Genomic DNA, 16,061 nt, shown 5'->3' on the forward strand with positions numbered 1-16,061 from the left:
TCAAAAAAAAAAAAAAAGATTTCTATTTAGAGAATTTCTGGTAAGCTTTGCTGTGTAATAGGCAATACACTCTTGCATCTGTACCCCCGTTTTGTTTCTTGCCAGTGTTTTGAGTATTGGGCTTTTGTGATCAGGAATGTGATGAAGTACTGAGTCAGGCCCTAGTTGGGCCTGACTCAGTCTTCCAAAGGGGATATAGCGACACTTACAGGCCTATTTTACCCACTAATAAGCTGCTGTGCTGGGCACAGGCCTGCCTTTACTGAGTTGGTCTCTAATAGGAGAATATAACAAATAATTATCAGAAATGCCATAAGAGGCCTGGCGCAGTGGCTCATACCTGTAATCCCAGCACTTTGGGAGGCTGAGGCAGGTGGATCACCTGTGAGGTTAGGAGTTTGAGATCAGCCTAGATAATATGGTGAAACCCTGTCTTTACAAAAACAAATATATATATGTATATATACAAAAAAATTAGCTGGGTGTGGTGGCCGGCCTAGATAATATGGTGAAACCCTGTCTTTACAAAAACAAATATATATATATACACACACACACACACAAATTAGCTGGGTGTGGTGGCCAGTGCCTGTAATCCCAGCTACTCAGGAGGCTGAGGCAGGAGAATTGCTTGAACTCGGGAGGCAGAGGTTGCCGTGAGCCAAAATCGTACCACTGCACTCCAATCTGGATGACAAGAGGGAAACTCCATCTTAAAAAAAGAAAGAAAACGAGAGAGATCCAAGATGTCTGATCACTAGCAGCTCGGGATTGTAGCTCCCAGTGAAAGTGCAAAGAACAAGAGGACGCCACACCTTCACATGAATTCTTGTTGCGCACACACCAGGAGATTCCCAGCGGAGGAGCCCCACGGGTCGCCAGCGCGACTCTTGTGACCGGCGAGGCGGTTTTGCTGGTGCCTCGGAGCGTTGGTTCTTGGTGCAGAGTCAGAAAAGCACCATCAATCTTAACGCCGCTGATTTAGTCGGCACAGTGGGTTGCTCAGATTTTGGCGCTGAGAATCAATAAGTTGGACGTCCACTCAGAAACCCAATTACAAAGACGGTAATTATAAAGACCACATGGATAAATCTACAACGAAGGGAAGAAAACAGCCAAAAAAGGCTGAGAATACCCAAGATCAGAAGCCTCTCCCTCAGCAGGGGATCCCAGTTCCTCATCAGCAACGAAACAAGGCTTGATGGAGAACGAGTGTGTTCCAATTACAGAAGCAGGCTTCAAAATGTGGATAATAAGAAACTTCTGTGAATTAAAAGAACTTGTTCTAACACAATCCAGAGAAACTAAGAACTTTGAAAAAAGGTTTGACAAAATGTTAACAAGAATACACAATTTAGAGAGGAATATAAGTGAATTGATGGAGTTGAAAAACACAATAATACAAGAACTACGTGAAGTATGCACAAGTTTTAACAGCCGAATTGATCAAGCAGAAGAAAGGATATCAGAGGTCGAAGACCAACTCAATGAAATAAAACAAGAAGACAAGATTAGAGAAAAAAGGATAAAAAGGAACGAGAAAAGTCTCCAAGAAATATGGGACTATGTGAAAAGACCTAATCTATGCTTGATAGGTGTACCTGAATGTGACGAAGAGAATGAATCCAAGCTGGAAAATACGCTTCAGGGTATTATTCAGGAAAATTTTCCCAACCTAGTAAGGCAAGATAATATTCAACTCCAGGTAATACAGAGAACACTACAAAGATATCCCTCAAGAAGAGCAACTCCAAGGCACATAATCGTCAGATTTACCCGGGTTGAAATGAAGGAGAAAATACTAAGGGCAGCCAAAGAGAAAGGTCAGGTTACCCACAAAGGGAAGCCTATCAGACTTGCAGCAGATCTCTCAGCAGAAACCCTACAAGCCAGAAGAGAGTGGGGACCAATATTCAACATCCTTAAAGAAAAGAACTTTCAACCCAGAATTTCACATCCGGCCAAGCTAAGCTTCATAAGTGAAGGAAAAGTAAAGTTTTTTGTGAACAAGCAAGCACTCAGAGATTTCATCACCACCAGGCCTGCTTTACAAGAGCTTCTGAAAGAACCACTACACATAGAAAGGAATAAACAGTATCAGCCTTTCTAAAAAATACCAAAAAGAGCATCAATATAATGAAGAATTTACATCAACTAATGGACAAAATAGCCAGCTAATATTAAATGGCAGTATTAAACTCACATATATCATTGTTGATTCTAAATTTAAATTGACTAAATCCCCCAATCCAAAGACAGACAGACAATTTAGATAAAAAACTAAAACCCATCAGTATGCTGCATCCAGACCCATCTCACATTCAAGGATACACAAAGACCCAAAACAAGGGATGGAGAAAGATTTACCAACCAAACAGAGAGCTAAAACAAATAAATAAAAAGCGGAAGTTACAATTTTTGCCTCTGATAAAATAGTTGTTAAAGCAACAAAGATCAAAAGAAGCAAAGAAGGACATTATCTAATGATAAAAGGATCAATGCAACAACAAGAAGAGCTAAAGATCCTAAATATGTACGCACCCAATACAGGAATACCCAGACATATAAGACTAATAAAGAGACTTAGACTCCCACACAATAATAGTCGGAGACTTCAACATTAATATTAGACAGATCAATGAGACAGAAAATTAACAACGATATCCAGGACTTGAACTCAGATCTGGAACAAGTAAACGTAATTAACATTTATAGAACTCTCCACTTTAAATATACAAAATATACACTCTTATCAGTACCACATCCTATCAGCTTAGAAGTTTAAACGAAATGTTGGTTGGCTCCTTGTTTGTTATTCTCTTCCCTCATTTTATTTTATGTCTCCATTATTAAGGACAATTATAGGCATACCCATATTTAGACTGCATTCTAGCCCGGGCAATAAAGCAATACCCCCATTCTCTCTCCCTCTTCCTCTTTCTCCCTCTATTCTTTTTATTATTTTTTTCTTTCTCAAAAAAAATAATGCTTAATACACACACACACACACACACACATACACACACACACAAAGAAACTTGTGCTCCATAGTTTCAAACCATCAACTTTTTTTTGGCGTATTTCCTTTTTTTTTTTTTTATTGTACAAAAAAAAAAAAGAAAAAGATGCCATAAGATAAATACCAGGTAAAAATCTAAAGGAAACGGAGATTAGGCTTAAGACAAAATTGGAAAAGCCTTTTCTCTTCTCTGGATCCTTCAACCCTCAGCCCACAAAACATGTTCAAATCACCTTAAAAAATAAATTTCTAAAAATAAGACTTCTCTTCAATCTTGCATGGCCTTCAGCTCCTGCTCTAGTCCTTCTCTTTCTCTGCAGATCCAACTTGTAATTGTCTTTACTCACGCTTCCCACTCCTCTCATCCACTCCTCAAACACTGCCATCTGGCTCTGGCCCCCACCCCTCTGTTGAGCCCCTTCGAGTCCTTGCTTTATCTGCTGCATCTGATTCTTCTGATGTCAGCTGGGTTTCTCTTCTCCTTGGATTCTGGGAACCCCTCCTCTGGGTGTTCTGCTCCTCCCTCCTCTGTAGACTCTTCATTTTCTTCCAGCTGCCTTGTCCCGAAAATTTCAGAATTTGCTTTTTTAGTTGTAGAGTATTGAGAACATGCTATGTGCCAATTCTTTAAGCATTATACATTTACGCCACACACATTTACTTTTTATATTCCAGACACTGTTTTAAGCAGTGGAGATAACTTGCTAGACAAGATGAGTAAGGTCCCTATTTTCCCATTAGATTTTTTGGTTGGTTTGTTTCTTTTTTGAAATGGAGTTTCACTTTTGTTGCCCAGGCTAGAGTGCAGTGGCATGGTCTCAGCTCACTGCAACCTCCACCTTGCAGGTTCAGCAGTTCTCCAGCCTCAGCCTCCCAAGTCGCTGGGATTACAGGCATCTGCCACCACCCACAGCTAACTTTTGCTTTTTTTTTTTTTTTTTTTTTTTTTTTGAGACGGAGTTTCACTCTTGCTACCCAGGCTGGAGTGCAATGGCGCGATCTCGGCTCACCGCAACCTCCGCCTCCTGGATTCAGGCAATTCTCCTGCCTCAGCCTCCTGAGTAGCTGAGATTACAGGCACGTGCCACCAAGCCCAGCTAATTTTTTGTATTTTTAGTAGAGGCGGGCTTTCACCATATTGACCAGGATGGTCTCGATCTCTTGACCTCGTGATCCACCTGCCTCAGCCTCCCAAAGTGCTGGGATTAGTGGCTTGAGCCACCGCGCCCGGCCAACTTTTGCATTTTTTTTTTTTTTTTTTTTTTTTTTTGAGACGGAGTTTCGCTCTTGTTACCCAGGCTGGAGTGCAATGGCACGATCTCGGCTCACCGCAATCTCCACCTCCTGGGCCCAGGCAATTCTCCTGCCTCAGCCTCCTAAGTAGCTGGGATTACAGGCACGCGCCACCATGCCCAGCTAGTTTTTTGTATTTTTAGTAGAGACGGGGTTTCACCATGTTGACCAGGATGGTCTCGATCTCTCAACCTCGTGATCCACCCGCCTCGGCCTCCCAAAGTGCTGGGATTACAGGCTTGAGCCACCGCGCCCGGCTAACTTTTGCATTTTTAATAGAGACAGGTTTCACCGTGTTGACCAGGCTGGTCTCGAACTCCTGACCTCAAGTGAACATCCTGCTTCAACCTCCCAAAGTGCTGGAATACAGGTGTGAGCTGCCACACCTGGACAATCTCCCATTAGATTTTAATGGGAAGAGAGAGAAGGTAAATAAATAATTTCAGATCATGATCGGTGTTGTGAAGAAGACAGTAATGGCAGCATCAATCTGGAGTGAGGGGTGTAGAAACTGAAAAAACTCAAGGCCAGGCATGGGTGGCTCACAACTGCAATCCCAATACTTTGGGAGGCCAAGTGGGAGGATCACTTGAGGCCAGGAGTTCGAAATCAGCCTGGAAAACATTGCAAGACCCTGTCTCTATTTCTTTTAAATAAATAAATGAAAGAAGTCAACGTTCAGCTATTGACTTCCAAAACAGGATTTGTGAATCTCCATCAAACCAAAAGTCTGGAAAGCCAGGCTTTACTCAGAAAGAAGAGTTTTTAAATCCCTTAAACTGTCATCAACTTGGTAATTAAGAACCAGGTGACCATACTTGATTACCTGTTGAATACAGAGAACTCAGGCTACAATGTGAGGGAAATCCTTGCATTATAGGAGGAGGTGAAAGCCCTCCCCTTGCAGCCAAGTGTAGGGTGGAGAAGAGAAATGAGGAAGAAGTCAGGCAAAGAGGTCAGGTGCCCTTGCTTTCCTTCACTCCCCAGTCATGGGTGAGAGGGGTGGGTGGACACATCCACCCAGTGTAGGGCATGGGCTGTCTCCTTTGTCCCAGCCCTACTGCCCCACAGCCTAGTAGACCCTAGCCCGCTGACTTCACTTCATAAACATCATGTTTGTGTCCTCACCATCCCCACAGCCCCCACCTCAGTTCCTGTAACCATCTCAGGACTGCAGAACTGGCCTCCCTGCCTGATTTTTCCTCCACATCACAGCCAGAAAGAACATGCTAAGCTGCAGGGCCAGCCTCTCTAGTTACAATACTGTCCTGTGCCTGTGGGACAGTACTTTAAGCCTGTATTGTCAAGTTTATTTTTAGAACTTCTTGCCAGTGACCTGGTAATTGTTTTACAGCTTTCAAAACGCACTGTTAAAATGGTCCTCAAAGTGAAGACATAATGGGCTTAGCAATTCTCTTTGGTGATTTTATTTGATCTGTAACCAAACAGCTTCAGCTGTAGCTTTGAATAAACTGAAGAGTGGAGTTGGATGAGAATCAGGAATTCGGTGAAGACTTTCACAAACTCACAGGGAGCCCACAGGATTTTTTTAATTTTCAAAGAAAATACAGTGGCACTGAACATCCGTCCTATTAACTCTTAACTGTTAGCTCAAGACTGTTAAGTTTCAAATTAGGTCGTGCTGCATTCTCTTTGATGAAATATCTGTGGGAAGCTGAGCTTGCAGAGGTTTGGGTGATAAGAAGCCAGAACACAGAGAAAATCAACGTGAACAGGAGATGAGGGTGGTGGTGACCAATCAGATTCCAAGGTTCGAAAAGCTGCGCAGTGCCTAAGGGGCACACACACCCCATTAGTAAGTCATTCATTTTAACTAAAAATGAAATTGCCCGGGGTGGTGGCTCACGCATGTAATCCCAGCCCTTTGGGAAGCTGAGGTGGGTGGATCACGAGGTCAGGAGATGGAGTCCATTCTGGCCAACAAGATGAAATCCTGTCTCTACTAAAAATACAAAAATTAGCTGGGCATGGTGGTGTGCGCTTGTAGTCCCAACCACTCGGGAGGCTGAGGCAGGAGAATCACTTGAACCCGGGAGGTGGAAGTTGCAGTGAGCCAAGATCAGCCATTGTACTCCAGTCTGGCAACAGAGTGAGACTCCGTCTCAAAAAAAAAAAAAAAAAAAAAAAAATTAAGCCAGGCACAGTGGCTCATGCCTGTAATCCCCACACTCTGGGAGGCCAAAGCAGGTTGATCACTTGAGGCCAGGAGTTAGAGACCAGCCTGGCCCAATGAAATCCTGTCTTTACCAAAAAAAAAAAAAAAAAAAAAATTAGCCTGGTGTGGTGGCATGTGCCTTTAGTCTCAGCTACTTGGGAGGCTGAGGCAGGAAAATCATTTAAACCTGGAAGGCAGAGGTTGCAGTGAGCCGAGATTACACCATTGCACTCCAGCCTGAACAACAGAGTGAGTCCCTGCCTCAAAAAAAGAAGAAAAGAAACTATTTTCTCAATTTATGTGTTTTTTTTTTCTCCAAAATAATATGGCAAGCTACTAAGTTAGGGCAGAAATACTTTATAAGTTGTTTGAACCTAACTAAATAAAGAGGAGTTAGATATTTATTTTGGCCTAGGTGCACTGTAAAAAAATTACTGAAACACTAAGATTGCTGTGAACAGAGAAAGTTTGGGGACCTCAGGTAAGCTCTTAAAGACATATTTGTGGCCAGGCGCGGTGGCTCAAGCCTGTAATCCCAGCACTTTGGGAGGCCGAGGCGGGTGGATCACAAGGTCAAGAGATCGAGACCATCCTGGTCAACATGGTGAAACCCCGTCTCTACTAAAAATACAAAAAATTAGCTGGACATGGTGGCATGTGCCTGTAAGCCCAGCTACTCAGGAGGCTGAGGCAGGAGAATTGCCTGAATCCAGGAGGCGGAGGTTGCGGTGAGCTGAGATCACGCCATTGCGCTGCAGCCTGGGTAGCAAGAGCAAAACTCTGTCTCAAAAAAAAAAAAGAAAGAAAGAAACATACCCTCAAACCCCATTACTGGCAGCTGTAGCAACAAATGGGTATTGACCACCCACTTCTGAACTCTGAGCTCTTGGTTCAATAGAATGGTTTTGAATTCTTACACTTATTAGAGAAAATGCATTCAAAGGAAAAGGCATCTACTCAGATACCTTAGAATGGCTTCTTAAGTGAATTGACTTACTCAAATCATCACCCAAATAACTCTTCTCTGTTATAAGAGGATAAGCAAAGTTATTATTACTTGAATGCTTTATATATAATATTAATTCATCTTGAGCTAAATTATGTGCATTTGAGATATATAATATGCTATCTGAGTATTTTATGGGTCACAAGGTACTCTGGCATAATCAAGTGGAGATGATTGGTCTACCTGTTTACAGAACTTAAAATTACATTTTATTGCTTTATGTCAGGATTAGAATCCCAATCATCTCTTCTGGCAGGTATATACCAACTTTTAATTGGCTTATATTCAGCAACAAGCTGAATATAATTTAACAAATATTGAAAATTTTGAATAATAAATATTAATTTGGTAAAATTAGGCTAAGATTATAACCAGTTTTTCTTGGAGGATTCCAAGAAAATAAAAGCAGATTTACTTAAAAGTAGACATTTTTGGCCGGTGCAGTGGCTCAATCCTGTAATCCCAGCACTTTGGGAGGCCAAGGCGGGTGGATCACGAGGTCAAGAGATCGAGACCATCCTGGTCAACATGGTGAAACCCCGTCTCTACTAAAAATATAAAAAATTAGCTGGGCATGGTGGCACGTGCCTGTAATCCCAGCAACTCAGGAGGCTGAGGCAGGAGAATTGCCTGAACCCAGGAGGCAGAGGTTGCGGTGAGCCGAGATCATGCTATTGCACTCCAGCCTGGGTAACAAGAGCGAAACTCCATCTCAAGAAAAAAAAAAAAAAAAAGACTCTTTTGGTGGGCACAGTGGCTCAAGCCTGTAATCCCAACACTTTGGGAAGCTGAGGCGGGCGGATCACGAGGTCAGGAGTTTGAGATCAGCCTGGCCAACATGGTGAAACCCCATCTCTACTAAAAATACAAAAATTAGCCAGGTGTGGCAGCTCAAAATTAGCCTGTAATGCCAGCTACTCAGGAGACTGAGGCAGGAGAATCACTTGAACCCAGAAGACGGAGGTTGCAGTGAGCTGAGATCGTACCACTGCACTCCAGCCTAGGCAACAGAGCAAGACTCCGTCTCAAAAAAAAAAAAAAAAAAAAGACATTTTATGGATATTAAAATAGTTTTATAACCAAAGTGATCCTCAAACATTTATAGGCTACAAATGATGTTATAGCACCAAATCCGAGAACCTCAGCTGTGGACCTAATGGTATTTCTGGAGGAGATACACAGTGATATTCTTTTTTTTTTTTTTTTTTTTTTTTTTTTTTTGAGGTGGAGTTTCACTCTTGTTACCCAGGCTGGAGTGCAATGGCGCAATCTCGGCTCACCGCAACCTCCGCCTCCTGGGTTCAGGCAATTCTCCTGCCTCAGCCTCCTGAGTAGCTGGGATTACAGGCACACGCCACCATGCCCAGCTAATTTTTTGTATTTTTAGTAGAGACAGGGTTTCACCATGTTGACCAGGATGGTCTCGATCTCTTGACCTTGTGATCCACCCGCCTCGTCCTCCCAAAGTGCTGGGATTACAGGCTTGAGCCACCGCGCCCGGCACACAGTGATATTCTAAGGAAAACCATGCCTCTGCACACAGGCGTCTCCTTGGCCCCCTACCTGAGGAGGCAAAAAGCTACTGGGATGGCTACATTGAAAACATGTCATTGCACAAGAGGCTACCAGCAAAAGTTAAGTCACTGTTTTTAATTTCTCTTTAATTTTTTAAATGTTTTAAAGAGACAGGTCGCACTGTGTTGCCCAGACTGGTCTCAGACTCCTGGGCTCAAGCAGTCCCCCCACCTTGGCCTCAAAAGTTCTGGAATTGAGGCCGGGCGCGGTGGCTCAAGCCTGTAATCCCAGCACTTTGGGAGGCTGAGGCGGGTGGATCACGAGGTCGAGAGATCGAGACCATCCTGGTCAACATGGTGAAACCCCATCTCTACTAAAGATACAAAAAATTAGCTGGGCGTGGTGGCGCGTGCCTGTAATCCCAGCTACTCAGGAGGCTGAGGCAGGAGAATTGCCTGAACCCAGGAGGCGGAGGTTGCGGTGAGCCGAGATCGCGCCATTGCACTCCAGCCTGGGTAACAAGAGCGAAACTCCGTCTCAAAAAAAAAAAAAAAAGTTCTGGAATTATAGGCGTGAGCTTCACTGTGCCCAACCAGTTTGTTGTTTTAGTAGGCCCCTGGGCAGTCCTACCTCGAGTCCCCCATATTCTCTTCCCAGTCCCCACTCAGGTCCCGTCAGTCCCTTCTCTGTTTCCCCCTACTATGGTCTGAATGTTGGTATCCCCCCAAAATTCCTATGTCTCCCTAAGGAGAAAGTGTTAGGAGGTGGGGCCTTTGGGAGGAGATAAGGCCAAGGAAGTGGAGTCTTCATGAATGGGATTAGTGCCCTTATAAAAAGAGACCCCAGAGAGCACCCTCCCTCTTTCCACCATGTGAGGACGCAGCAAAGAGGCATTGTCCATGAGCCAGGAAGCAGCGCTCACCCCACATCAAGTGTGCCAGCACCCTTTTGTTTTGTTTCTGTTTTTGTAGACCTAGCACCTTTGATCTTCAATTTTCCAGCCTCCAGAACTGTAAGAAATAAATATTTGCTGGGTTTTTTTTTTTTTTTTTTAATGGAGTTTTGCTCTTGTCACCCAGGCTAGAGTGCAATAGTGTGATCTTGGCTCACTGCAATCTCCACCTCCTGGGTTCAAGCAATTCTCCTGCCTCAGCCTCCTGAGTAGCTGGAATTACAGGTGCCTGCCACCATGCCTGGCTAACTTTTGGATTTTTAGTAGAGACGTCGTTTCACCATGTTGTCCAGGCTGGTCTCGAACTCCTGACCTCATGTGATGCACCCACTTCAGCCTCCCAAAGTGCTGAGATTACAGGCATGAGCCACCACACCCTGCCAATATTTGCTGTTTATAAGCCACCCAGTTGAAGGTACTGTGTTACAGCAGCTGAGCTAAGACACCCCTTAGTGTCACCCTGCAGTTCCCCTTACATTCCCCACTCAGACCTCCTCAGTCCCCCACAGACCCCTCAGCTCTTCCAGTGGCTGAGTCCTCTGCTATATGAGCCTCCTACGCCATAAGCAGCTGGAGCTACACCGGTCCTTGTCACACTGTGCCACCTGAGAGCCCTGATATTTGTTCCCATCCTGCCTGTAGAAGAGTTGCCAAAATCCCTGTAACCTGCAGTTGCTAATCTTGATGAACAGTGACACTCGGTGGTGGGGGCGAGGCTGTGTTTGTCCTCGCCTTGAGAGGAGCAGAGCTGGTGAGCTCAGTTCCAGACATGAGAAGCCCAGGGCCTCACGGGAAGTTTCTTGCCTAAAGCCTCCCTCACATAGGGTCAGAGCTGGACCTGTCCTGCTCCCAGCATCTTCAGGACAGGGCTGAGCGTGAGAACTGTGGAGGATCCACCATCCTCTGGTGCCACCTGTTCCCTTAGAAGTCCTTGGCTGTGATATCATCTGGTCCCTTCTGTGAACCACTTTGACCCAGAGAGCAGGTGGCTGTTTTTTGGCTGGAGCGACCTCAAAAGGAGTGGTGGTGAGTGAGCCTGGTGGCCAACTATGTGACAAGGTCTCAACTAGCTGTGGCTAATCTTGATGAACAGTGCCACTCAGTGGTGGGGCCGAGGCTGTGTTTGTCCCCCCTCAGACAGCAGTATCCTTCCTCTGCTTGTAAAGACCCAGAGAGCAGGGATGAGAGGATAGTTCCTCAGAGGCTGGTGGCTCGGCACCCCAAGACACAGGCATCCTACATTGGCATCCACTGAAGGACCTGTGTGCTCTCTGGGGCATCCTGTGGCACTAGCTGCCAGCCCATGAAGTCACTCATGTCTAAATTGTCTCTTTCCTGCTCCTAGCCCTACCCCAGTTGGCCTTGAAAGGCTTGTCCCCTCCCTGTGCAGTCAGCAGGGCCCTTTCTCACTATCCTCTCCCACTGTAGTCATGTCTCTGAACTTTGGTCCATGATACATAAAAACACATTAACCCTTTGCTACTCTTGAGAGCTTGGTTTCCAGTGGTCATCTTGCTATAAGTAAAGAGAGTCTACTTTGAAACTCAAGCTGAGCAGTGCCTTCTTGACCCAGGCTGTGTCCTTCCCTCAGGGAATGAGACTCAAGCTTCCTGCCTCATCCTAGTGGTGGAAGAGCTACAAAGGGAAGTGAAAGAAGTACTCGGGGACAATACCAAGGGGAATATTGACATGTGGTTCCACTACCACTGGGTGCAATCATACTTCAGGCCCACCTGCCCAAGAGCAGGCCCAGGTCACTCTGCTTCCATTTTGAATTGTATTGAAATTCCTCCGCCAGGCATGGTGGCTCATGCCTGTAATCCCAGCAGTTTGGGAGGCTGAGGCGGGTGGATTACAAGGTCAGGAGTTTGAGACCAGCCTGGACAACATGGTGAAATCCCGTCTCTACTAAAAATACAAAAATCAGCCAGGCATGGTGGCGGGCACTTGTAGTCCCAGCTACTTGGGAGTCTGAGGCAGGAGAATCACTTGAACCTGGGGGGGCAGAGGTTGCAGTGAGCCAAGATCATGCCACTGCACTCCAGCCTGAGCGACAGAGGAGACTCTGTCTCAGAAAAAAAAGAAATTTCCCAAATACCCACGGAATGGATGCTGAAGACATCAGTTGCTTTCTCCTGCCCAGCCCTCCCTCCTATTCATAACGTTGACTTTTCATAAGGGAAGACACCTAATCCATTCTCACCCTCTGTCCAAGTGCCTCCGTGAGACTGACTTGGGGATGGGGTCACATGACCAGATCTGACCAGTGAGAGCCTTCCGCAGGACTTGGGCTGGAACCATCGGGGGAAAAAGACTGGTTCCCCTTCGGAGATGGTGGGTCCCAGCGGGCCCGCGAGCTGGACCTGCAGAGCACAGACCCATCTCAGCTGAATTAGGAGTAGGGGGATGAGGGGCTGCTGGCTTCCCAAAGGGCTCGTGATCTCTGTCATACTGCCTTCTCATGAGTTTCATTAGAAAACCGACAATTGGGCCGGGCGCGGTGGCTCAAGCTTGTAATCCAGCACTTTGGGAGGCCAAGGCGGGTGGATCACGAGGTCGAGAGATCGAGACCATCCTGGTCAACATGGTGAAACCCCGTCTCTACTAAAAATACAAAACATTAGCTGGGCATGGTGGCACGTGCCTGTAATCCCAGCTACTCGGGAGGCTGAGGCAGGAGAATTGCTTGAACCCAGGAGGCGGAGGTTGCGGTGAGCCGAGATCGTGCCATTGCACTCCAGCCTGGGTAACAAGAGCGAAACTCCGTCTCAAAAAAAAAAAAAAAAAAAAAGAAAACCGACAATTGGGGCCTGGTGCAGTGGCTCATGCCTGTAATCCCAGCACTTTAGTAGGCCAAGGCGGGTGGATCACAAGGTCAAGAGATCAAGTCCATCCTGGCCAACATGGTGAAACCCCGTCTCTACTAAAAATTTAAAAATTAGCTGAGTGTGGTGGTGCGTGCTTGTAGACCCAGCTACTCGAGAGGCTGAGGGAGGAGAATTGCTTGAACTCGGGAGATGGAGGTTGCAGTGAGCTGAGATCCTGCCATTGTACTCCAGGCTGGCCACAGTGCAAGGCTCCATCTCAAAAAAAAAAAAAAGCAAAGAAAAAACCAACAACTGTCCTGTTAACATATTACCTTTTCAGCCCTCCCACTCCTATCACCAAGCTAGGTGAAGAAGCTGTGAAAGTAGTCACCATAGCGGGCGCGGTGGCTCAAGCCTGTAATCCCAGCACTTTGGGAGGCCGAGGCGGGTGGATCACGAGGTCAAGAGATCGAGACCATCCTGGTCAACATGGTGAAACCCCGTCTCTACTAAAAATACAAAAAATTAGCTGGGCATCGTGGCACGTGCCTGTAATCCCAGCTACTCAGGAGGCTGAGGCAGGAGAATTGCCTGAACCCAGGAGGCGGAGGTTGCAGTGAGCCGAGATTGTGCCATTGCACTCCAGCCTGGGTAACAAGAGTGAAACTCCGTCTCAAAAAAAAAAAAAAAAAAAAAAAGAAAGAAAGTAGTCACCATGTTCAATACTACTATAGCTGTGAAATGGTCCGAAAACAAAACCAATGCTAAGGAAAACAGAACTGACAGAGGGCGGGAGGTAGACGGGTTCCTGATGACATGGTTTGAACACCTGAATATTGCTGCACTGCCTAGTGGCAGTGAACTCTACAGAAAGAAAATCTTTGTTTGTTTGGTTAGTTGGTTGGTTTTGTTTTAAGACAGGATTTTGCTTTACCACCCAGGCCGGAGTGCAGTGGTGCAGTGGTTCACTGCAGCCTCAACCTGCCAAGCTCAAGCAATCCTCCCACCACAGCCTCCCACGTAGCTGGGACTGTAGGTGCATGTGCCATCACTCCAAATTTTTTAATTTTTGTAGAGACAGGGTGTCACCGTGTTGCCCAGGCTGGGGCTGGCCTCAAACTCCTGAGCTCTCAAACTCCTGAGCGCAAGTGATCCTCCCACCTCAGCTTCCTGAAGTGCTGGGATTACAGGCATGAGCCACCATGCCAGAAAACCCTTTTAGCATTGCTTAACCTAGCATTTCTCCAGACAGGATGGAGTCACCTCCCCTTTATCAGGTACACCTTGGGGCAGAGAGACAACTGGGAGGTTCCAGGCTGCCTGAAGATGGGATCTCACACCTTAACCAGGAGCCTCCCAGGGCCATCAAGTTACTTCAGTGTGTGTGTTTGGCTGTAAGGCCCAGTGGGAGCACTCGGAGGTCAGAGGGCCAGAGATCACTGTGGGCAGGAGAAGAGGGGATGGGGGCTCCACACAGAGGACTCCAGGTGGGCAGCTCAGATGACCCCTGCCTTCCCCCCAACTGGCTGGAATGGTTCAGGCAGGACTCAGATCCTGCTGAGAGACGGACCATGACCATCACAGCCTCTTCTGAGGCTAACTCACCTCTCTCTATTCCTCCAAATCTGGAAACCACACCAGAGAAGGCATGCCCACACCTCTGTCCCCCACAAACAAGCTGTCTTTGTTCATGGAGACTTGGTTGTCCCTGGAGACTGGAGCCTGAAGCCCTGCATTTTCCGTTTATTAGTTGGGAGTCTTTCAGGTACAGATGACAGAAAACCCAACCTGAACTAGCCTAAACCAGGAGGAAATTTACTGGCTTGCATAACTGAATACTCTGCATGGCTGGATTGAAGAGATCAAGCAATGTCATCAGAACGTGAGGTTCCTCTGCCTCTTGGCTCAGCTCTGCTCCTCTCTGAGTAGACTGCATCCTCATCTTCTCAGCCTCTTAAGTTTAAATCCCTGAGGGACAAAACCAAATGTTTCTTACCTTTCCAGCAACCCAATAAAAAAATTAAAAAATAAAAATTGTGGGGAGGCCGAGGCGGGTGGATCACGAGGTCGAGAGATCGAGACCATCCTGGTCAACACGGTGAAACCCTGTCTCTACTAAAAATACAAAACATTAGCTGGGCATGGTGGCACGTGCCTGTAATCCCAGCTACTCAGGAGGCTGAGGCAGGAGAATTGCCTGAACCCAGGAGGCGGAGGTTGTGGTGAGCCGAGATCGCGCCATTGCACTCCAGCCTGGGTAACAAGAGTGAAACTCCGTCTCAAAAAAATAAAATAAAATAAAATAAAAATAAAAATAAAAATAAAAATTGTGGCCAGGCATGGTGGTTCATGCCTGTAATCCTAGCACTTTGGGAGGCTGAGGCGGGCGGATCACATGGTCAGGAGTTCAAGACCAGCCTGGCCAACATGGCAAAATCCCATCTCTACTAAAAATACAGAAAATTAGCCAGGTGTAGTGGTGAGCACCAGCTACTCTGGAGGCAGAGGCAGGAGAATTGCTTGAACCTGCCAGGCGCGGTGGCTCAAGCCTGTAATCCCAGCACTTTGGGAGGCCGAGGCGGGTGGATCACGAGGTCAAGAGATCGAGACCATCCTGGTCAACATGGTGAAACCCCGTCTCTACTAAAAATACAAAAAAGTAGCTGGGCATGGTGGCACATGCCTGTAATCCAAGCTACTCAGGAGGCTGAGGCAGGAGAATTGCCTGAACCCAGGAGGCGGAGGTTGTGGTGAGCCGAGATCGCGCCATTGCACTCCAGCCTGGGTAACAAGAGCGAAACTCCGTCTCAAAAAAAAAAAAAAAAAGAAAAAGAAACAAAGAAAGAAAGGGAAAAAAGTTCCAGAACTAGTTCTGACTGTATGACTTGGGTCACGCACCAACTTTGAACCAACCAATGTGGCCAGGGCACTTCAGGCCACTGATTGGCCAGGAATAAGTCACATGTTCTGCCCTGGGGCTTGTCTGAGTGTGGGAGAGAGGACATTCAGAAGGAAAGCTGGGGCCAGGTGGCTCACACCTGTAATCCCAGCTACTCAGGAGGCTGAAGCAGGAGAATTGCTTGAACCCAGGAGGCAGAGGTTGCAGTGAGCCAAGATCACGCCACTGCCCTCCAGCCTGGGCAACGAGCAAGAGCAAGACTCCATCTCAAAAAAAAAAAAAAAAAAAAAAAAAACATTGCTTCAGGGCATTGCTGCCAAGAATAGGATGAAGGGATGGCTGCTGGTAGCAAAAACAATAGATGTTCCCTGGGACCTTGGAGAGCCAGGAATCC

This window comes from Saimiri boliviensis, chromosome 5 (genome assembly GCF_048565385.1).
Source record: "Saimiri boliviensis isolate mSaiBol1 chromosome 5, mSaiBol1.pri, whole genome shotgun sequence".
Lineage (NCBI taxonomy): Eukaryota > Metazoa > Chordata > Mammalia > Primates > Cebidae > Saimiri > Saimiri boliviensis.